At 43.1% G+C, this 23393-nt stretch overlaps 1 long non-coding RNA gene across 1 annotated transcript; it reads right to left on the bottom strand.

Moving 5' to 3' along the window:
- Positions 1–18875: 18875 nt before the first annotated feature.
- On the bottom strand, positions 18876–22693 carry LOC111092438. Its single transcript, XR_005378235.1, has 3 exons — positions 22511–22693; positions 22002–22307; positions 18876–19108 (listed from the first exon to the last, which is right to left on the bottom strand). It is a non-coding gene; the product is annotated as an uncharacterized LOC111092438 (long non-coding RNA).
- Positions 22694–23393: the final 700 nt, after the last annotated feature.

Here is a 23393-nt window from a genome sequence, read left to right as displayed (position 1 = left end):
TTCAGGATTGCACAATGGTAATGTGCCTTTTAAAAAATGAATAACAGATTTTTATTGAAAAAAATTCTAAGCAGGCATAACCAGCTCCTGGAAAAACTTTTTGCATTACAGCTTGCAGAGACTTATAAAGAACATTAAACACCATCTATCTCTTGCTCATCTGTCAAGTATTATCAATTTTGACAGATTTTCCTAGGATTTTACAATAAAAAATTATGAGCACAAAGACCTCTACCTAGCTTTCCTCAGACTCCTCATCTTTCTCTCCCAGTGGCAACCAGTAGACTGAGTTTAGTATTACTCCTTTGTATACTACTGAGATTCACTATAAGCAATCTGTATATATCTATAATAATATAGACAGTGGTCACTAATAAATACAGTCATGTTTTTTTAATTTTTTTTTTTTAAAGAGAGAGTGCGCACATGCAGGAATGGGCAGAAGGGAGGAAGGGCAGAAGGAGAGAGAGCTAGGCATGGAGCCTGATGTAGGGCTCGATCTCACAACCCTGAAACCATGACCTGAGCTGAAATCAGGAGTTGGACATTTTATTGACTGAGCCACCCAGGCACCCCTACAATCATATGTTCTTTTCCTTGATTCAGTAACAGGTTTTCTAGCATTAAATTATCTTTACATTACTGTAATCAGGTAGGTAGATAGATGATAGATAGAAGGGTGGATAGATGGGTTCATGCAGCTGTAAAATTGTCACATCTTTCTGGTAAATAGTTGCTTTTTCCATTATATATTTATAATCTTTACTCCTAAGTAATCTATTATAAATAGCAGATAGCTAGATTTTTTTCCTTTTCATTCAGTCTGGTGATCTTTAGCTTTTAATTGTTACATGAATTCACATTTATCATAATTACCAACATACTGTATTTATTTCTACCATGTTATTTTATGCTTTCTGTTTGCCTTGCTTTTCCTATGCTTATTTTTTCTCTTGTTCTGCCTCCATTTGGATTGGTTGGGCTTTTTTTTTTTTTTTTTTTTTTTTTTTAGTTTCCCTTTTCTCTCTCTTCTGTTTTAAAATTTGTAAACCTCATTTTTTTTTTCTAATAGAAAGTTAGAGTCACTGAAGTCTACATTTAGTCACTGCAAAGTAGCCAGTGTCGCCCATCAGTACCCCATTTCCACCAGCCCACTCAGGCAGCTGTTAGAGGCTTTGCATTCCCTCCCAGCTGCATCATTTCCTCAATGAAAATTCCCACTTAGTTGCAAGGTGGGAAAAAGACCCTGGATATTAAGTCTGAAGTCTTGCATTCCCATCCCAGTTTCACACCTCACTGAATGGAGGGTCTTGAACAAGTAACTTTATTGAGTTTTAATTTTCTTACCTGTACATAGAGTCAAGTATATGGCTACATATGTGTTGGGAGTAGAAGGAAGATAATATATGTAAACTATTGCATTATTTGGGTAGTCATAGGTAGACAATAGGTAGACAATAACTTTTGGCAGTTTCTCAGTTGGCTTATTTTATCTTCAAAGTCTTGATCTTGAGTCCCAAAAGGATCATTAATACAAATATCTTGATGTTTTGGTTCCTTTTTAGGTAAGGGTTTAGTGTTATTTTGTGTACTCTCTATCATATCATTTTTGTGTTGGCTATAAGACATCAGCACCAGTTTCCTAGCTATAATCCTATCTATCATCTTCTGATAGATCTCAGCAAACCGAGGTTTCTGAATAATTTACGTTCTCTTCCTCCAAACTGGACCATTAAAATTTTCTCAGCTTTCCCTCAGTTTGCTAAGCCTTCCCAGAGTTACACAGATATAATTGCTCAGACGTGATCCTGATGGAGTAAACATTCAGGCCAACAGGAAGCGAGGAACAGGTCCATTTTACAGTTCACTTATTTTCTTAGTTCAACTTGGTTGCTAAAAGGAAGCAGGAAAAAATTCAAAAGGCAGGCTTATTAAATGAACTGAGAGCAATTTAATTCAGATAACTTAAGTGCCAATTAGCTCATTGAGAACCCCATGCTGATAAGTCAGAAGGTATTAGCTTCCAGGCAAACCCACAAGACTCGGGAGGACCCAGATTCTCTTAAACCCACAGCAGACCATCCAATGACATGCACAGCATACTGAATGAAAGATTTAAATACAGCTTTAGGGAGCAATAGACAGGAAAGCCTTGGCTTCAATCTATTGGGTTAATTTCCATACAGTTCTCTATTGGTTTATATATATGCTATCTATTAAGAACAAGTCTTAATAGAACATTAATTGGATCTTTTAAAGAAGGCATTTTCTATACCTTAAAAAGTACTTTTAACGTGATTTCTGAAGGTCAAAACAACATTTTGAAGCTCTCAAAATGACAAGACCAACATCTAGTGGTGAAGTGAGTATACTGCAGGATGAATTCCGGCTTACACGGGTCAGCGATAGATGCATCTCTTCCTCAGAGAGGTTATTTGCTTTCAAAAACCAGGATTCCTAGAGAGTCACCCCAAAAGACTAAAGTGTTAGCAGTAGAATTCCAGGCATTTGTGAAATAAGGGACATTTCGGAGATAGGAGGAGAGTGGCTTTTTCAGTGCTACTTAATTTAGATGATAACAGCGAGTGATTTTCCAGTTTATTTTTAAGAACTCTCCAAGCTGAAAGTTGCTCCACCAAATTTTAGAAGACTTTTACATCCAGTGTAAGAGATACAATTTGAATATCGCTGATAATTGTTATTGACTGCCTGGCATGCACTAGAGCTGTTATTGCTTTAAATAAATTTCTCACGTAAAAGTTAGCTTCTAACCAAGTACTTAATTGGTTTATGCATTATTTTTGCCACCAGCCTGCCTTAGTAAATAAATCTGTTTCTTCTTCTGAATCCGTAAAGCTCATTAAGAACACTTACACAGCGTACTCCTCATCACTTACATCTCAACATCATTATAATTCTGATGCGTAAAATTGTTCCACAGGGGCCATGGCACAGTAAGCAAAAGACAGGAACTCCTGAGACCATCCGAAGGACCCCCAGTCATGCCAGCATGTTCTCAGGGATCCCTGCCCACCTCTTCCTTCCTCTTTCACCCTGGATTTTCAGAATCCTTCTCTTCACTCTGATACCTGTGGCCCCATTCTCTCTTGGTCATAAATACAAAGAGCTAGACTAGCATATGATTCCAAGCCAGTTTAAGTAGCAGTGGGAGGTTATAATATCTCTTCCTGGCTTACAAACCAAATGAAAACTTCATCCTCCAGCTGGCCAGCTCTAGCTGTTTTCCTCTAAAGAAAGCACCACTTCTTCTGAATGTATGTCTCTGTCCATCCATCCCAGGAACAGAATATGAGGGTCCACTCAGTCAACTCCGTGGGCTCTTAGGCTCAAGTTCTAATGTTGCTTGACCTGCCTCTAATGTGGAACTGGCTTGCCCCTCTTGCCCTGTCTCAAAACACCTTCCTCAACCCCGCAGTATAGGAAAGTGACCCTCTTTAGGAAACGGTGCTGGATATTATCCAAGGGTTGTTCTTTATCAAGGCCCCTTTAGGCTTCATTATACATAGTTTTTGCAGCCCATGCATCAAGGGAAAACGGGGGAGGGGGACACTTAAACAGGCTTTTTCATCAGGTGATGTCATTATCTGGCTTGGTGTCTCTTGCTTCAATTACTCCAGGCAGAGGACCCACGACTTAGCCATTGTATGGTTTTTCATCACTTCCCTAATAGCTTTCCGTATCTGGATTTTGATATTAGAATTAGCATCCAGACAATTTAACAGAAGACCCAATGGTGAAGTTATGAAGCTGACTCGACACCTGAGTAGAAACCACTTGTGGGAGAACAGGCACCCCTGGTCCTCTGATGCTTCAAACAAAACACTTATCCAGGGGCAACTGGCTGGCTCCATCTGTAGAGCACGCAACTCTTGATTTCAGAGTCATGAGTTCAAGCTCTGTGTTGGACATAGAGCTCACTAAAAAACAAAACAAGACAAAACACAAGTATCCAAAGATCCCTCTGCCTCGGTTTACCCCCAACCTCAGCCCATCCACCCGCTGTTGCCAAAGGACACTGGAACACAGATCTGGCATTGTCATCAGCCCCTGCTCTGCAACCTTGTCCTTGGCCTTTCGTTGCCTTCTGTCACCCCCTCCCATAAGCTGCCCCCAACCTCCCTTTGCCACCCCTAGACTGAGCTCTGTGGTCTGACTTTCTCTGTTTAGCCATCACCAACACTGTTCTTCCCTGCACTGCCTTTCCCCATCTTTCAAGACTGAATTCAAATGTCTGCTCCTTTCTCTCCTCTGAATTGCAGTAACTCGGCCCCCACAGCCTTCCATTGTGTCTTAGAATAATTTCCTTACTCATCTCATTTTCTTTTTTTGCAGAGATTTACTTGAGGGTTATACAGTTTGTCTCTGTCACTTCTGAATTCTCCACCAAGCCTGGTACTTACTAGGAGCCGAGCAAATCATGACCAAAACATCTTTTTAAAAAGGTCAGAGAACCAGTGACTTTGATTTTTGGAGCCTTTTACAGGGCCTAGATTCACTTTGAATCGTTGGCTGCAGCATGACAGCAAAACAGAGGGCTTCACCCTCTTTACTGGAGAATGTATGATGTCTCATTCTCCCGTATCCCTGACAAATGATTTCCACCCTCCACCCCCTTCTCCAAGTTAAAATGGAGCAATAAGAGCCTGTCTTGAGATATATTGGAGAAACAGTCCGTGACTGGCATAAATTAAGTTGTTGGACGGTGAAAGATGCTGCAGTGCAGGCGGCCGGCACCTCCTGCACCAGTGAACTCAGCAGTAGGCAGCTGGAAGGCCGTGGGGAAGCAATACCGACCCCTTTTCCCTTTCTCTACAGCAAAGTGCCCTGTGATGCAGGTTTGGGGCACAGACCAACACCCACTCACAGGCTTGTGTTGCTCTATTAGATGGGTTGTTTGGGCATTAAGATGCCTTCTGTGGGATTTGGCTTCTGTACGGGAACAAAGGACCTCGGTTTCATCCTCACGGTAAGGACCACCGTGTACTGAGCTCTCACTGTGCACCTGGTACTGGGCTGTCCTGAGGGAAAGGTACTGTGGTTAACAGCACTTGACGAAGAGAAAATGAGTGTTTGGGACCCAAAAGTAACTTGGCCCAGGTCACGGCTGGTGAGTAGAAGAGGTAGATTTTGAAATCAGGTCTGGCTACTTCCAAAACCCACGATCTCACTCGGTGTGCTCCTGAGCCTTTCCTGAAGGAGCACTGAACAGAGAAGGTCAGGGCACCTGCAATTGAACCCAAATTGTGTCAGGAATTTGCTGTTGACCTCAGAAAACGTATTTCGTTCTGTCCTCGGCTATAAAATGTGCTTTCTGCAATGCCTATCTCTTGCGAACCTCAACTGAGATCATGCTAAGTAAGAAGTAATAAATAAAGGAATAAATAAACTACGAAAGTTCAATCACTCCTCTATTAAATGCCTACTGTATATTAGATGCTGTACCAGGCATTCAAAATGAAGAATTTAAGTTCAAAGTCCCTTCCTTCGAAGTACTTAACAACCTAAAGGAAAAAGACAAACTGACAGTAAGAAGTAGCGTAACCGCTCTGCTAACTGCTCTGCTAGAGCCAGCACACATGCACCTAAATCCTCTACAGGGGGCAGCCTCTTGAACTTGAGGGTGGGAGAAATGTCAGGAAAGGCCACCCCCCGCCGCCCCCACCCAACAATCAGAGCCAGCATTCATAGGGTGCTTAGCTGCGTGCTGCTAACTATGGTAAAAATTCACATGAATTATTTAATCCCAACAGCTGCTCTATGTTGAGGCTTCTCATCTTCTTCCTCTTGTTAACATATGAGAAGATGGATGCTTACTGAGGTTGCTCAAGGTCACAGGGACAGCATTTTGAGTGAGAGGTCTGTCTGATATCAGAGCCCACACTGCTGCAGATCTGCCTTTCTTCAGAATCCAGGAACAACCAGAGTCTTGACGAACGCATATCCAGTGGTCAGGCCGATAAGGAAAGGTATTGTGGATAGAAAGAACAGCATGTGCCAAGCACAGAGATGACAGCAAGGGGAGTTTGTGGCTGAGTTTGGCGGCAGCGTAGAATGTGCTGGGGGAGTACTGAGAGGAGCAGACAGGGTGGGAGTGGTGATTAAGGAAAACCCAAATGAAAGCATTCACTCATACATTACTCCTTAAAGCTATGAACCTTGGTCTTTCTGGTGGCCCATTCAGAATGTCGCTGGTTCTCAGGAAGCAATGAGATTCACTTATGACTCTAGTCAACAGACAGAAGAGAGTTTGCAGGACTCCTGGTGTATTTCTCTCCTTGCGTGCCTTAAAACATTAAAGGGGCCTTAAAGCATTAAAGCAGGGCAGCCCGGCTGGCTCAGCGGTTTAGCACCTGCCTTCAGCCCAGGGTGTGATCCTGGAGACCCGGGATCGAGTCCCTCGTCCGGCTCCCTGCATGGAGCCTGCTTCTCCCTCTGCCTGTGTCTCTGTCTCTCTCATGAACGAATAAATAAATTAAATTTTAAAAAAAAAGCATTAAAGCAGCCACTTGAACTAATTATGGTGTGAAAGATCAATCAGAGCCAAACATACAATTTGCAAAATTGCAGGTACAGTAATAAAATAAAATATTGGATCACTGGAGCATTCATTTTGAGAACGATATTTTTGACAGGTTTCTATGTTAATACACTTTTTCCACTCCTTGACCAAGCTGGGAGACGCCAGCGTCCTGACCCTCATGACCGAGAGTGTGACCTGCTGATGAGAACGAAGACTGGGCTTTGGCGGCAGCCAGGCTGGCTCACAGTCACTCTCTCCCGCTGGCCCTTGCTGTGACCCAGAGCAGGTCACTCAACTGCCATAGGCCTTTGTTTCCAGGACCATAACTGAAGCTCACTGTAATGCCTCCCTCTGAGGGTGGTGGGGAGAGCCAGCGACGTGCAGAACGCCCATCACGGTACCTAGCATGTTGTAAGGCCGCAGTGAATGCCAAACATCATGATCGAAGAACACTGAGGCCTCGGCTACAATTCGGATCCCTCCACCCCACAGAACATACCATGGTGTGAAATATCAGCTCCACAGAGAAGGAGTCCAAACACTCGTCCCATCCCCAAACCTGCATCACAAAGCACTTCTTTGCGGGGAAGGGCAGGGACAGCATAATCGTCTCTCCCCACCCCCAGCTATAAGCAGTCTGTGATATGCTGAGTTGGGTAGTGCAGAGACGAGCTGCCCATCTGCACTGCAGCTACTTGCTGTTTTTGCCAGTCATGGGCATGGTTCCTCCACTATGCTTCAAGCTTAGCTCCTACTGCTATCGTTTTAAGCCAACAGTGGTGTCGCTTGGGGATGGGTGGGAGGCAGGAATCTCTCCTAAGGACGTGACAGAATGCCAACAAAGTAAAGCTATGAAGCATTCTGGGCTTTTTAAAAATATACTTGCAGCCAAGGATTTAAATTGAGTATATACCCTACAAGTGACTCCTGAAATAAGTCATTGGATCTCCGCACTTTCTGCTCAACGTTTCACTCAGCATTCAGCAGCATCGACCATAGGCCGGGATCTCTGGAAAATATGGGTATTAACGAGATACTGACTCAACCAGTTTGAGCTGCTAATGATAGAATATCACAGACTGAGTGGCTTAAACAACAAACATTGATTTCACAGTTCATTCTGCAGTTCTGGATGGAGGCTGAGATGTCCAAGATTGAGGTGCCAGCAGATTTGCTGTCTGGTGAGAGCCAGAGCCTACTTCCTGATTTGTAGATGACCATCTTCTTGCTACACTTGGGGGTGTGAGGGCGGGGAAGGGAGGATGAGAGAGAGAGAGAGAGACTATCTCTCTTGTGTCTCTTCTTATAAGTGCACTGATTCTATTCATGGGGGGCTTCACCCTTATGACTGAATTACCTCCCAAAGGCCCACCTCCAAATATCATCAAATTGAGAGTTAGGGTCTCTTTCTTTTTTTTTTTTATAAATTTATTTTTTATTGGTGTTCAATTTGCCAACATATAGAATAACACCCAGTGCCCATGAGAGTTAGGGTTTCAACATAAGAATTAGAGGAGGCCACAAATATTCAGTCCATAGCAGGTATCCATATACTTTATCTACAAAACAGTTTTATCTACAGCTTAACTTTATCTACAGAGGAATTATATCATGTAAGGAAATTATCTTAAGTCAAAATAGAAAAACAGTAAATACTGTAAGAGAGAGAGAATCAACAAGTTAAAGGAGTTCACAGGTTGGGAGGAGATCTTCTCTGGTCAGGGAATCTAAAAAAGGTGCCTTGAAGAACCAGCATTTGTGTTAGGCCCTGAAGGATGTGAATAGGGCTGTTCAGGAAAGGGAAACACCACATTGCGGGGCAGACCTGGGAAACCCAGGAGCACAGTTTAGTTTGGTTAAAGCACACAGGGTTGGAGCAGATCTTAGAAGCTTAATTAAGATGCAAGGACTACTTTTGAGTAGGTGGGTTCCAGGAAGTGTCCATTGGCATCAGTGGATGGGCTGGACTAGGTTTGGTGAGGAGGGGAAACTGAGGCAGAGAAATCACTGGGAGAGCACTCTGCCTCAATAATTGGAGGACCCTGGATACCTGTGCCTACTTTCATCTTGAAGAATGAGCATGACATATTGGTGTTTTGTTTTGTTTTCAAAGAAATACGTGCTTCTCCCTCCTCCTGTGTCTCTGCCCCCCCCCCATCTATCATAAATAAATAAATATTTTTTTGAAAAGGGGGGGAATCCCTGGGTGGCTCAGGAGTTTAGCACCTGCCTTTGGCCCAGGGCATGATCCTGGAGTCCCAGGATCGAGTCCCATGTCGGGCTCCCAACATGGAGCCTGCTTCTCCCTCCTCCTATGTGTGTCTGCCTCTCTCTCTCTCTATGTCTATCATAAATAAATGAATGAATGAATGAATGAATAAATAAATAATAAATAAATAAATAAATCTTTTTTAAAATAAAGAAATATAAGTTATCTTACAGCTCTTTTTTTTTTTTAAAGATTTTATTAGTATTTATTCATGAGAGACAGAGAGAGAGAGAGACTCAGAGACACAGGCAGAGGGAGAAGCAGGCTCCATGCAGAGATCCCGATGTGGGACTCAATCCTGGGACTCCAGGATCACACCCTGGGCGGAAGGCAGCCACTAAACTGCTGAGCCACCCAGGTGTCCCTTGGTAGGTCTTCAAGACTGAAATGACGTCACTAGACTACAACCCTTAGTACTACTTGGCACCGCCCTCATAAGGAACTCAAAACAGCATACACTGGCTGTAGAAGTGATGGCGTCCTGTAAGATAACATGGACCAGTCACCGTGTTCAGAATGATGTGGGAAGTCTTAGAAATTCTTTTCACCTGATTTGTTTTATATCTTAAGACTTTTTTTTTAATTAAGTAAAATATACATAACAGCATTTATCATTTTAACCATTTTTGAGTGTACAGTTCAGCAGTATTAAGTACATTCATATTGTATAACTATCACCAGTCTGACGATTTCATCTCCAAAACTTTTTCATCTTCCCGAACTAGAACTCTGTCCTCATTAAACACTAACTCCCCATTAGCCCTCCCCCAGCCCCTGGCTGCCACTGTTCTACTTTCTGTCTCTGGGAACTTGTCAGTTCTGGGTACTTCCTGTAAGTAGAATCATAAACATGTGTCTTTTTGTATCATCTGGCTTATTTCACTCAACATGATGTTCAAGGTTCATTCATGTCATAGCCTGTACCAGAATTTCCCTCCTTTCAGAGACTGAATGATCCATTGTATGGATAAACCACATTTTGTTTACCCATTCAGCTGTGGATGGGCATTTTGGTTGTTTCTACCTTTTGACTATTGTGAACAATGCTGCTATGAACATTAGTGTCCAAATATCTGATTGAATCTGTGCCTCTAGCTCTTTTAGATATACACACAGAAGTAGAAGTTCTAGATCATATGGTAATTCCATATATTTAATTTTGAGGGGAGCCACCATACTGTTTTCCATAGCATCTGCACCAGTTTCCATTCCTATAACCAGTGCACAAAGGTTCCAGTTTTTCTAGGTCTTCACCAACACTTGTTATTTTGTTTTTTGCTTTGGTTTTGCAACAACATCCCAATGGATGCAAAGTGAAAATTTGATTTTAAAGTGGGCAGAAATGCCTATTCTTTATGCAGAAGTGACCCAGTATGGGAAATGGACAAAGCCTATTAAACGCTTTCTAAAAATCTATTTTCCTCTGCCCTTGGCTCCTTGGGGTATTATTTACTTACGTACTTACAAATGCCTTAGGCTGGTTTCTTACAGCATATCCTATGGGATGAAAAAGATCTTTCTTTTGTCTAATGATGTGGCTCTCAGTATAGTTGGTGTTGGGAGGGGTGGGATGGAAGAGCAAAGTAAAGGTCAGGGGGTCACTCGCTAGCCCAGTAATCTTAACTGGAGGGGACATATAGCTGCTCTCTGAGCCTGCAAGGCCCACATCTAAATATCAGGGAGATGGCCTCACTAACGTGTAAAAAATCTTCACTGGGACTAAGAATGTGTGAAACACCAACTGTTACCTACAAAGTGTAGGAAATCTTCACTTTATTCTTTTAAGATCTTTTATTTCTAAGTAATCTCTATACCCAATGTAGGACTCTAACTCACAACCCCGAGATCAAGAGTCACATGCTCTAGGGACTGAGCCAGCCAGAAGCCCCAGGAAATTTACATTTTAAAAGAAGACTGAAGACCAGTAATAATTCTTAAAAATAATAGGGTTTATTCTTAATCAAAATTAATGTACTTTTAGCACTTAGGAACTATAAAAAAATTGAAGTAACGTATAATCTGAAAGATAATTAATCTTAGCATGTTGGCATGCATTCCTCCAGTCGTTATCCCACTCAAGCTCCTAAAATGGTATTATTTTATTTTGTAGTTTCCTTTTTATCACATTACAGCAGGAATACCTTTCCATCTTGTAAAATATTCTTTTCTATACATCATATTTGCTGGCTATCTAACATCCCATTATAATGATATGCATTTATATTCATATATCATAATTTATTGTATCTATACCTTAATTTTGGGAAAAAAAGATTAATCCAAAATCACAAATTCAAACATTACCCTCCCCAAATACAACAACCCTGCACTTCAGTTCACATGCTACATAATTATTACAATTCTTGAATATCATCATTGACTCTACCATTTTCCTTCTCCTATCAACCCACTCTTCTGTCTTGATGTCCATTTTATTTAGTATAGTTTCCACAATCTACTACACTTAACTCTGTCCATCTCTCCTTCTGCTGCATGATAATGAAGGTAGCAGAACTCCAGCTGTGGATAAACCCAGAGATCTGACTTTTGTGACCCAACTTCTCATTTGTTTGAGTGTTACTGTGAAGAAGACAACTATACTCTTATCTTTCTCAAATGAGCACTCAACACTTCCCAGATATTGCAACATGGTTTCTTAGTAAACTTGTTCAAACATTCCCCACCAATGAAAATTTCACAACCTTACTTAATCTTCAAAATTCCCACCCATACTCTACTCATTTTTCCTCACTTTCAGATACTCTCTTGCATTGCATGGATTCCTTTATTAATGAGCAAGTATTTATTAAGCACCTATCAGGAGATAGGTCCTGTTTAGTCACTGGAGGTACTGCAGTGAACTAAATAAAATTCTGTGCTCGTTGGGCTGCCTTTCTAGAATTTGAAGAGATGGACCAGGAACAAGTAAGCATTTAATGCATAAAAATGATAGGTCGTGTCAACTACTGAAAAGAAAGCTAAAGCAGAGTACAGAGTCGATGGGAAAAGGTGAAGGGGTTTCTAGACAAGGTGCCCAAGGAATACTGTATTCAAGCAAAAACCTAAATGCAGTGACAGAGCAAGTTATTTGAAGCCCCACTCAAAATGATTCAACACCTCTTCATGGCGAGCTTCTTAGCCTGTGTTCAGTGTCTTTTGTGAAACACCCCAAACTTTCCTTATGCCTCAACCAAACCCAGTGGTGCTCCCTGATTTTTTGGTTTTATATCTTCCTATACAGGTGCCTTTTTCTGGAATGCCTTCCCCTCTTCCTTGAAGATCCAATTCCAGCATTCCAGCACCTGCTCCTTTCCTGATCACTGAGCTTGCCGATTCTGAAATTCTCTCTCCTCTTGGCTTTTATGACCTATCATCACTCCCCTAGTCTTCCTACCTCCCAGGCAGGCTCACTTCTCCTCTCTCAGCCCTGCTCCCTCCCTCCCTATGGCTTAACCTATCATCTATGTGCAATAAATCCAAAAATTTATACCCCTTGTCTACATATTTCCTCTGAGTGCAAGGTCGCTTTGTATCTGTAATTATATTTTCCCAAAATTTACATCTCTGAAATTTAAGCCTTGATCCCCTCGCCTCTGTGGGTGACCTACCACCCAATTCTTGCCACACCAAAAACCCGGGAGGTCACCACTCTTATCACACTTGGTATCATTCCCCACTCTGTTCACCTGACCAGTTCTCAGCTTAAATTACACTTCACTCAGAGAGAACGTCTATGGACACTCAATCAAAAGTGAGTTCCCTTTCATCTCTGTTATGTTCTCTCATAGCATCCTGTGTATTTCCGGCATAGAGTTACTGAGATTCGTAACTACATGTTTTGTCTACTTCTTTTTCTTCATGTTGTGTTTTCCCAATAACCCTATGCTTTCTGAGGGTAGGGATTGTGGTTATCTGTTAACTGTTGATACCCATAACCCGGCTTATAGGAGATGCTCAAGAAATATTTAATGGGAGATGGGACCAAAAGTATTAATGTTTGAGGATTCACAGACTTCCTTCCTTCTTTTCTTCACTTGGCCAAAACATATTCAGGCACCACCTGCTTAGCTTTCTTCCCTGCTCCTGACCTGTAAGGGTTAAAAGAAAAATAAAACAGACTCTGGGCATAAGAAATTATATTCCTTGGGGTGCCTGGGTGGCTCAGTGGTTGGGTGCCTGCCTTTGGCTCAGGTCGTGATCCTGGGGTCCTGGGATCGAGTCCCACACCAGAGTCCACACAGGGAGCCTGCTTCTCCCTCTGCCTGTGTCTCTGCCTCTCTCTCTGCATCTCTCATGAATGAATAAATAAAATCTTTTTAAAAAATAAGAAAGAAATTATATTCCTCAAGTGGCTTCACATGGTGGTGTAAGAAGGATTTAGGAACCAAGATAAGGAAGTAGGAGAATAACAGTCTCCTAGAAGCATTTGAGAAGGGCAGTGGACAAGTTCTGTCAATATTTATTTATGTGAATTATGTGCACTTTGACTTCCCCTGTTTGAAGATATTTATTTATTTATTTATTTATTTATTTATTTATTTATTTATGACAGAGAGAGAGAGAGAGAGAGAGAGAGAGAACATGGACCTGTGCAAGGAGAAATGCAGAGTGGAAGGGAGAGGGAGAGAGAATCCCAAGCAGACTCCTCATTGAGCACCAAGCCCCACGAAGGGCTCAATCTTACAATCCTGGGATCATGACCTGAGATAAAACCAAGAGTAGAAGCTTAACTGACTCAGCCACCCAGGCACCACTGACTTCCTCTGTTTGTAAGAAACAACATAAATACTAAATATTACTGCTCTTGTTTGGACTATTTTCATTCGTTTACTTTTTTTTAATCCCCAAACCAAGCCTGATAAACAATTTAAAAATTATCTCAAATAATAGGAATATTGATTTATTTACTAGCAATATCTATTCTTTTAATGAATTGTCTGTTCTGCCATCAGGCTGAACATCTGTGCTAAGTTTAGGAGGTGGCATCTTTTCACATTTTAAGTGAATGAGTATTTTTAGTGAAAAGGTGGGAAAAGCTGTACTAGGGGTGGCCGGCTAGATGCCATTATTAGAAAGAAGTCCCAGGAAGAACGCTTTTAAGATAAAGAGGGAAGAGATCACTTTTGGGGGTTGATACTAAAAGGGTTATGAGTCAAAATGAGAGCAGAAACAAGGGCCTGAGCATCACAGATGAAGGCCACACGGGAGTCTAGTTCTAGACAGGCTTTCTAACACTAAGAAAGATTTGCTAGGAGCTTAGGGACGTAAGTGTGGAAGGTCGGAGTAAAAATGCATTGGGAATGCAAAGCCTTACTGGAATTCTGTGTTAAAAAGTGACAAGAAAGAACAGGGCCCATCTTTTCAACTGGGGTCAAAGTGCTCCCTGGGCGTCAGAGCCCAGGGATAGGGGTAGGGTGAGGAGAGGTACAGAGGAACTCTGGGCATCCTGTAGACCAGCTCCTAAGGGACCTGCTCCTGGTCTTCAAGGCTTCTGATTTCCAGGAGTGCTCACACCATGAGTGTCTGGGAATAATCTGGGTGAAGAGACAGGTGCCATTTTAAGCTAAAGCAAGTCACTGCTCTATGGCTACAAACGGTGGGTGGTAGAGGGCTACCTCTAGGAGCTTCTCCTTTTGAATCAGAGGGCAAGACAGAAGCAGAGACTTGGTATTTTTCACCTTGGGGGTATACTATCTCCAGAGTAAATACCAAAGATATTTCTGAGAAAAAATGGAAAACCTCTGTGCTCTTTAGACTCAAGTAAATTTTGGATCTTCTGGTCAGATTTATGTTACGCAGGCTCTTGCTCACAGTGCAATGAGTCTGACAGAGTGCCTGGGATCACGATATTAGGTGCCCTCTAATTACCTAAGCATCAGTTCCCCTGCTGTAAACCACAGATGCCAGGATAGAGGTAATAAAGCTCCAAGGATTGCATTTTTCAGTCAATTATTTTTGATGATATGCTAGGAGCCAGGTCATCAAATTGAAATCCCTCTGTGTGCAGCAGAAATGTCTCATAATGCATTTTGTGAGATCAGGGCAAAGGCCTCAAAAAGACACATTTTTTTTTTTAAACGGACTCTTTTTTTTTTCTGGTTATAAAAATTACATATGCCTAGTGTAGAAGCTATAGAAATGTACATAGAAGAAAATAAATATTATGGTTTTAATAAATTTTCACCCAAATAATCACAGTTAATTTTGGGGGGTTTCCTTTAAAGGCATGAACCTTATAATCAGCTAGAGGTATTTACATAGCTAAGTCTATGCAAACTAGCTGAGAGTAGCATTTTTCACTGGACTTCATATTGCAAGTGTGAAAAAGGAATCTATTTAGAACTTGAGTCCTACAAAGACCAGAAAGCACTGAATTGAGTTAGATGGGCTCTATCACGGATACTTGGGTAATTCAGTACTAAACTGATTTCACCACTACTAGCATTGGAAAGCAATACAGCCAGATATGTCACTGGCATGCCAAGAAAGTGGCCCCCATAAAGAGTGATAGATCATCACTGTCTCAGTACATCTGGAAATATCCTCCGAGCCTAAAAATAATGGGCCACATTAGCTAATGCAGAACAGTTATTTGGCTAAATTAAACTTCAGCTACTCTCAAGAGACTCATTCCAAAAAAAGGATTTTTTAAAGTAATAATAATAGTACCTTATTAATTATTCATAAAGTAATTATATTGGAGCCCCTGCTGCCTCCATCCATCCAAATGATACCGAAACTGAAGAAGAGGGAAGGAGGAAGAGTTAAATATTATATCCCCATTTTTCCATCAAAGAAAGTATTTTTCTAGGCTGAGAGTGGTCCTTGGGAAAGGGTATAATCAGGGCATTTCATTTCTTTCCTGTAGAGGTATTTTGTTGAGATGGTGTTCCAGCCCTTGTACTTTGTCAGTTTCTGACATTCTAAGATGTCACAAACCTTTCTTTCAATCCACAGCCAATGCAGCAAAGCTTACACTGAGGAAATGGGGCAGAAGCAAGCAAAGCACAGGACATCTGATCACAGCACAGTAGCCAAAGCTTTGGTGGCAGCCGACAGCCAGTGTGTGCTCTGGCTGGACTCCCATTTGCCTTCTGTCAGCAGAGAGTGAGGACACAGGAAACTTATAGCCTCTAGACAAGCCTACTAAATGGACTTCATCAGGCCTCTCATCTAGAAATCTCAAAATTAAAAATCTGGACCACCAGAATGCCCCCACTGAGGCACAAAACCAACAAGAAAACAGGCACCAGCTGTCTGACAAATAAGGCCCTGGAGTCAGATGCTGGTTCCCATGTCACAAGCATACACACACCTGGTGAAAACTAAGTGAATGATCAGTGACAATCCCACCAGATGCTCTTCAATTCACAGTGGGTGGGGATGCAGGGAGGTGGCTGAAGAGTCCTACCTGTCTAGTGCAGAAAATTCAAAATCTGTAGAACTAAAAATCTCCATGCCTGAGGAAATTCACTGCTAATATCTCACCATATTACCTTCCAGACTTTTCAACGCAGATATACATGTTAATCTGAAGTTTTGCCCGAATTGAGATTATACTGTATAATATTATATCCTGGTTTTTAAAATTTAATGTTATATACATATATTTTTTAAGGTTTTATTTGTCTATTCATGACAGACAAAGAGAGGCAGAAACATAGGCAGAGGGAGAAGCAGGCTCCATGCAGGGAGCCCAATGCAGGACTCGATCTCAGGACCCCAGGATCAGGCCCTGAGCCAAAGACAGACACTCAACTGCTGAGCCACCCACGCATCCCTAATGTTCTATATTTTTAAAGAATATTTTCAAGTCATTAAATATTCCATGACTCATTTAAAAGACTGCTTAATACTCTTTCACATGTATGAGTCACAGTGGTGTTTAATTTATCTCATCCTGTTGGATATGCAAATAGATTCCAGGTTTCTTATGAATATTAATAATATGACAATAAATATCCCCATACATAAATTTCTGTCCCTTATTGTACCCTTTCTCCAAGGTATGTCCCTATACTTTATTTTATGTGGCATTTATGGACAATTTTTAAGCTCACACTCCCTCCAAGCAGAGTATGAAAACACCTAGTTCTTCAAATCCTCACTAACATTGAAAATAATCATTATTTAAATCTTTGTTTTCTGGTAGACAAAGTATATATTATCACTGCTTTAACTTGTAGTTGCCTGATTATTAGGGAGCTAAACGTCGTTTTTTGTTTGGTTTGGCTTGGTTTTAGTTTGTTGCCATTGTACTTTTTTTCTGGAAATAGAGTATTTATGTCATTTCCTTTCTTCTCTTTTGGATTATGTCATCAATTTCTAAACAAATTGTTTCTTTTACATTTGTGACAAGTAACTAACTTATAAATGGACAAGGATCTTCCCTTCTTAATTCATTTTATTGCTCTCACATGCAGGAAATCTTGCCTCATGCTGAGATGAGATACATCTCTGGGTTACCTATTAAAAGAAATATACGCATGCTGTATCCAATGAATACGATCCTTTTGTACTCACTTCTGCTTGCTCTCTAACATCTAGAAGTTGCTTTCAAATGAGGGAACAATGCTCTGTTTCCCCAACCTGAAGAAAGCTGCGATAAATGCCTTTCTTTCTTTTATATCTGAGGCTTAGCCGAGCCACCCGCATGCATGTACGTGCAGTCAGCAGGTGTGTTCATTCTGTTAAGCCATCTGGGGCCAACTTAATACCAATCTGCATTCTGCTATCTATTCTTTCCTGTCCTTGGTTGAGATGGGATACAAGGAGAGATCATTTTTATCCTTTTGAGAGCTGAGAGATTAAAGAAAACTCAATTATTCTATACTCAGAACTGGTCTTCAAAAGAACCCTAAAAAATTAATGCCCAGATTTGAATCTCAAAAAAAAAATATGCCCGCGTTCTCTGTCTTAACCAAATACTGCTGTGTGATTTTAGACAAGGGTCTCACCTCTTTAAGCTTTGGCTTCCTGATGTATAAATTCCAGACAATGAGCCCTACTTTACATTGGTGCCGTGATGGTTAAACAAGATCATGTTCCCGGTACAGCCCTCAGTAAACACAGGCCAATAAATGTGTGTTGAATTTGAATTTAAGGGAGGCTGAATGGGAGTGACAGCTACAAGGCTTTAAATTCCAATCTGGCAAGATTAAGGCCCTTTCCCAAATGTTAAGGTCCTTCCCTAGAGTGTAATTTACTACAATAACTGGCACAAGATCTGGGGACACTGGGATGATATGTTTGCCAAATGACTTGAAAACTTTTGAAGGGAAAATTCTTAGAGAAATAAAAACCAGGCAAAATCAGTATATAAACAGGAACCCTGGTCTCCTAGGTTTGTGTTCGTTTGTCACAGAGAAATGATAATGTTAAGATTGATTGAGGGGAACCATGTGGTGGACACTGCATGCAGACTATTTCTCATCCTCTCTCCGGTCTGTTCAGAGTCAGCACTGTTGTGAACACTGGATTACAGATGAGAAGAGGGAGTCTTGCCCAAATTCAAACAACTAGTGAGTGAGAGAGAAGACTCTGTGCAGGTGCCAGACTCCTCACAGCTTCATGAATACAGCCATGAAGGAGCATGTAAGCCATAACAACTGGTCACTGGATGAGACCACACCCCTGTAACTTGCCCTGCAGTCTGATCCTTAGCAGAATGATATCCGAGGTGTTCTAGAAGGAATTTTTGTCTCTCAAATACCTTCTCCATCTCCTCTTATGATTCAGAATATTTTCTGTTCTGGAATCCGAACCTTTTCATTTCAAAATCAGATAGGTCTTAAACTGCCAGTGGCCTCTGGTTTCTATTCTGAGGTATTTTGGCCCAGGAAGGTGTAAGTGACTGACAAGAGAGTCTTTCTGGAGAAAGGGTTTGGCTGGGTGAGGGGAAGAGAATGCAAAACAACTGGCAGAACCAGGGAATCCCTCAAACAAAAAAACTTAGAGGATTCCACAATTTTGCTCTGAACAGGACATATATTGTAGAATGTATTAGAACCAAACTGGCAATTTGCTGCATAAGAATTAATCAGGAAAAGAAAATCTACTTGTACCTTAATTGAATGGCTTTTATTTTTCCTCTTAATTAATAGGATATCCAAATTCTTTAATTAAACTCATTAACTAAGAGCTTTCATTTCTTAAAAGTTCCATTTTTAGGAAGATAGATACATGGAAAGAAGATTTTATTATTTGAATACTTTGTGCCGTTTCTGATGACGCATCATCTTTATTCCTTAATATTCTTTCCAGAAACTGTCGTGATTGAGTATACTCAGACCCTGGTTCTGTGAAAACATAAAATCATCAAAGAGTCTTTATATTAAACCACATTTCTAGACAAAACTAAATCGGAACATACTTAACGGCCATATTATACGTTAAACTTGGTTTATCTGTTTCTCTCCTCCTCCCGTAATATAACCTATGCATAAAGTGTGGAATTATGGTAAAGTTGAAGACATCGTTTAGGGGCAAATGTATTCCTTTAGCTAGAGGGGTGACATTATAAGACCCAAGGGGACTGCAGAAGTGATGACTACGGGATAAATACCCTTGAATTATTGGTGTACTGTCTTCCTGCTTATTTTTCAAAAGAAAGAAAAAGTAAGCGGTGGTCAGGATGCCCATATTTCTTAAATTATGTACATGGCTCTCTTAGTCCCTCTGATTCTATAAAGCTGCGTGGCTGACAGAAGCATAGCATTATTGCCCATAAAACTCCGATGCATAGAAACACTGTAAGAGTACACAAAGGACTAAGTAAATTGCTGAGGAAAAAATTGGTGTGAAAAATTGAGAATTTGAAGCCCATATGCCATTTTCCTCATTGGCCTCCTACAGCTGCCCTGCAGAGCTCCCACTTTGCAAATCTAGATGCGAGCACATTTACTGGGGCAGTGCTTCTTAGCTCAGCTCACCTCCTTAGAGCTGACAAGTGACCGCCTGCACTCGGCTCTTTGGGGAAGAAAGCTTTTAGATGGATTAAAATGTCAGACACACAGACTGTTTAAATTGAGAGTGAGGGGGGTTTCCTAAGTGCGCAGCTCCCTGCTGCCTAATGACACCCCACTGCCCTGCTCCACTCCTCAGCAGCAGGAAGAGACAAAGTGCAGAAGGATCATAAACAATACATCTTGGTGTGCCGAAAGCAATTGTCTGAGGGCACACAGACTGGAACCAAGCCTGCCATGTCCATCTTCCAGCCAGACTGCACATTAGGCAGCACACTATTTTCCATTTCCTCTTGCCTTGCTGCCTCTCAGTCTCCCCGCTACCCCTAGCTCACAGTAACCCCCCTGTGCCAACTGCATACCCAAGAGACCCCAGTGCAGCAATTTTTTTCAGCACTCACTTCTCCATGCAGTTCTTTTCTTCCTTCAAGACATCAATTATACTAACCTGTCATTCTAAAAGAATTCCCATTCTTTTACTATTAAAAGTATTAAAAGATATTAACGTATTAGCATAACTATCCTGCCAAAGGCGGGCACATGGGTGTGCATTTGTGTGTATGTGTGATAAAAGAGCATCATCCTAGTTCTTTTTTATTTTTTGAAGATTTTATCTATTCACTATTCATTCATGAGAGGCACACAGAGAGAGAGAGGCAGAGACATAGGCAGAGGGAGAAGCAGGTTCCCCAAGGGGAGCCCGATGTAGGACCCGATCCCAGGACCTTGCGACCATGACCTGAGCCAAAGGCAGCGGCTCAACCACTGAGCCACACAGGTCCATCCTACTAAATGATGGACACAGCCACTGAGCCCATCCTAGGTCTTAATTGCAAAAGAGAGAACTGAACAGTAGTAAAGATGCAGCACAGAGAACTGAGTCTTGGATTCTAAAGTTAGCAAGCCTTTTAACTTCCCTGGTCTATTTCCTATTAGGCAAAGGACACAATTGGACCAGTTCTCCAAGGTCGAGGAGCATGTTTCAGGCTAATGGGAGGAGTATTAGAAGCACAGAGTCCTTTCTGCGGTGTAGCTTTGCAAAATGATTTCCGTGCCTGCCCGTGACACAGGTGCCCCATCTCTCTCGAACTATATAGACTTGGGTGGGCCAAATTTGCAACCATTACTGTGCTGCCCTCAAATGGCACATGTTTTGATCAGAAACTGCAGGAGAAAGCACTGTGACTCACAGTGGTGCTGGGGAAGAGTCCACAAAGAGGTCTGAGGTGGGTCTGGCCATTACTGTGCTGCCCTCAAATGGCACATGTTTTGATCAGAAACTGCAGGAGAAAGCACACATCAGTGTGCCTCACAGTGGTGCTGGGGAAGAGTCCACAAAGAGGTCTGAGGTGGGTCTGGCCATTAATAGGTTACAGCCCAAGTTCATCTTTTCAGCCAGAGACATTATCTCATCAGCAGGTCTTGCCAGAGGCTGAAGTTATGTCTCATTAAGAGTCTCCCAGGCACTGTGATTCTGCTTTGTCACAGACACCCATTTAGTTTATAGTTCTGCTATGTCATTAGGCAACCTTTTCAGAGCAATGCGGGAAAGAAGAGTCTGCGATTAACCAATTCAAGACAGAAAAGAATGAAAAGAATCATAGAACCACAAAATGTCCAAATTAGTGACAGAAAAGTAAAGGTCTATATTTCTATATTAAAAAGGGACCCGAGAGGATGGGCTGCGAAGGGAATGCTTGCTGTATGTGAAAATGAAAGAACAAAAAAAGAAAAAGAAAATGAAAGAACCAATCAGCCTTTCTTGGCTAGGCACAAGATGAAGGAGGTAATACAAAGCACTGAAAGTGAGAAGGGGGGCTTGAGGCCTAGGACCCCACCCTAAAAGACATGAAGAAAAGTCAGAGGAATCAGTGGGAATGTGGCCTTGGATAGGAAAGGAGGGAAACAGACTTTTTTTTTTTTTTCCCCATAAATTTTGGTCGTTGGCTGCATCAAGGCTAGGACCCTGGGATAAATGTGTAAGTAGGCTGGGCTGGAAAGTAGCATCATTTAGAAGGAAGGCAGGCAGTATCCCTTCTCCTATTTTCTGTTACCCAGGCTATTAGACCTTTGGCCTCACAACCGATGGGGGGCAAAGAGAAAACAGCTTACATGTCTTTCTTTTGGAAAAGCTTTCTGGGGCTCCTGTGCAGCCGTGCAAAGAACGTTCTGAGCTGGGCGCGGACGCTTTTCTAAAAAGCCAAACGCCTCCCTTTTGGGCACCCACCTGCAGCCCCCTGCTGGGTGCGGCGCTTGCCCGCTGCGACAGCGCCCCCGCTGGGGAGCTGGAGCCGAGCCGCCACGGGCCTCCCAGGGCGTCGCCCGCCGCACCCGCAGAGAGGTGCGGGTCCCCATCACCGCGCTGTTTGATGCAGACTATGTATGCGCGGAAAATCCTTGGTTTGCGTTGCCGCCCCTCTCCCCGGGGTGCGAGGTCGGCGCCGGCACCCCCGCCCGCTCCCCCAGCGCCGCCTCCGGGGAGCTGCCGCCGCCGCATCCCCCGGGCCTGAAGTTCAGCCTCACTGCAACTTGCCTAGGGGGGGGGGGGGGGGGGGGGGGGGAAAAAAAAGCGGAGACCTGGCAGGTGGGAAGGGGGCGGGCCCGAAGGCACCGCAGAGGGCTGCAGGGCAATCCCGTGGACCGGGGGGCGAGCGGGCTTGCTGCCCCCCAGTGCCCCCGGGGTGCGGGCTGCTGCGGGCCGGGGCGAGCCTGCGAGGGGACAACCTGGGCCCGCACCGACCCAGAGGCGCGGCGAGCACCGCCAGGGAACCGCAGGTCAAAGAAGCAAGGGACGGTCCTCGGTCGAAGGAGACATGGGGGTTGGGGGCGACATCCCCAACTGCCACGCGTCTGGGAGCTCGGGCTCAGGGCGGCGCGGTCCTCGCGGCCGGAGGATGCTGAGTCATGTGCCTTCCCCGCGGCGCGGGCGCCGGGCCCCTAGCGGAGGGCGGGGGAAGGAGCCCCAGCTCGCGGCCGGGTCGCCGCTGCACCAGAGCCCAGCGGGGGGCACGTGCGGGAGCCCCCGGAAAGCGCACCGCACCTGACGTGTATTCGAGCACAAGCACGTGTTTTCTGCGGGAGGAAAAATACCAAACTTCCATCGCAATTGAAAGGCATTCTAGACTCAAAAGGAGGGCTCGGACTCTCTGGGCGGTAATCCCTTTGTTTTACAGTTGGGGAAATGGGGACCCCCCCCCCCACCGCCGAGAAGGAACGGGCTTCCCGCAGCCTGGGGTCTCCTGTGCGCCTTACACTGACCTTGCTGCTGTGGCTTTTGCGCTTTAACCTTGACTTGTCCCTGGGCTTCTGTCTCTCCCGATCTAGTTACTACCCTCCATGGTTTGCAGCAAGCATCTTCCCTGAGGTTATTTCTGCGATTTCCCCGCAGAGCGTGCCTCTGCCCGTTTCCAGTTCCTCTCGTCTTTTCAGGGCACCCCACTCTTTTGTCAGGCCGGTTGAGGCTCCTGGTTACTGCCGCAGGCACCTTCAACATCCTGGGAAATGGGTGCTAAGCAGCCCAGAATTCTCTTGGTCTGATCTCTCTCTCTCTCTCCTCTCTCTCTCTCTCTCTCTCACACACACACACACACACACACACACACAGACCTCTTAGTGGTTA

This window comes from Canis lupus, chromosome 25 (genome assembly GCF_011100685.1).
Source record: "Canis lupus familiaris isolate Mischka breed German Shepherd chromosome 25, alternate assembly UU_Cfam_GSD_1.0, whole genome shotgun sequence".
NCBI classification, from domain to species: Eukaryota; Metazoa; Chordata; class Mammalia; order Carnivora; family Canidae; genus Canis; species Canis lupus.
Note: the sequence above shows the minus strand (reverse complement) of the source record. Positions and strands in the feature narration are given on the sequence as shown.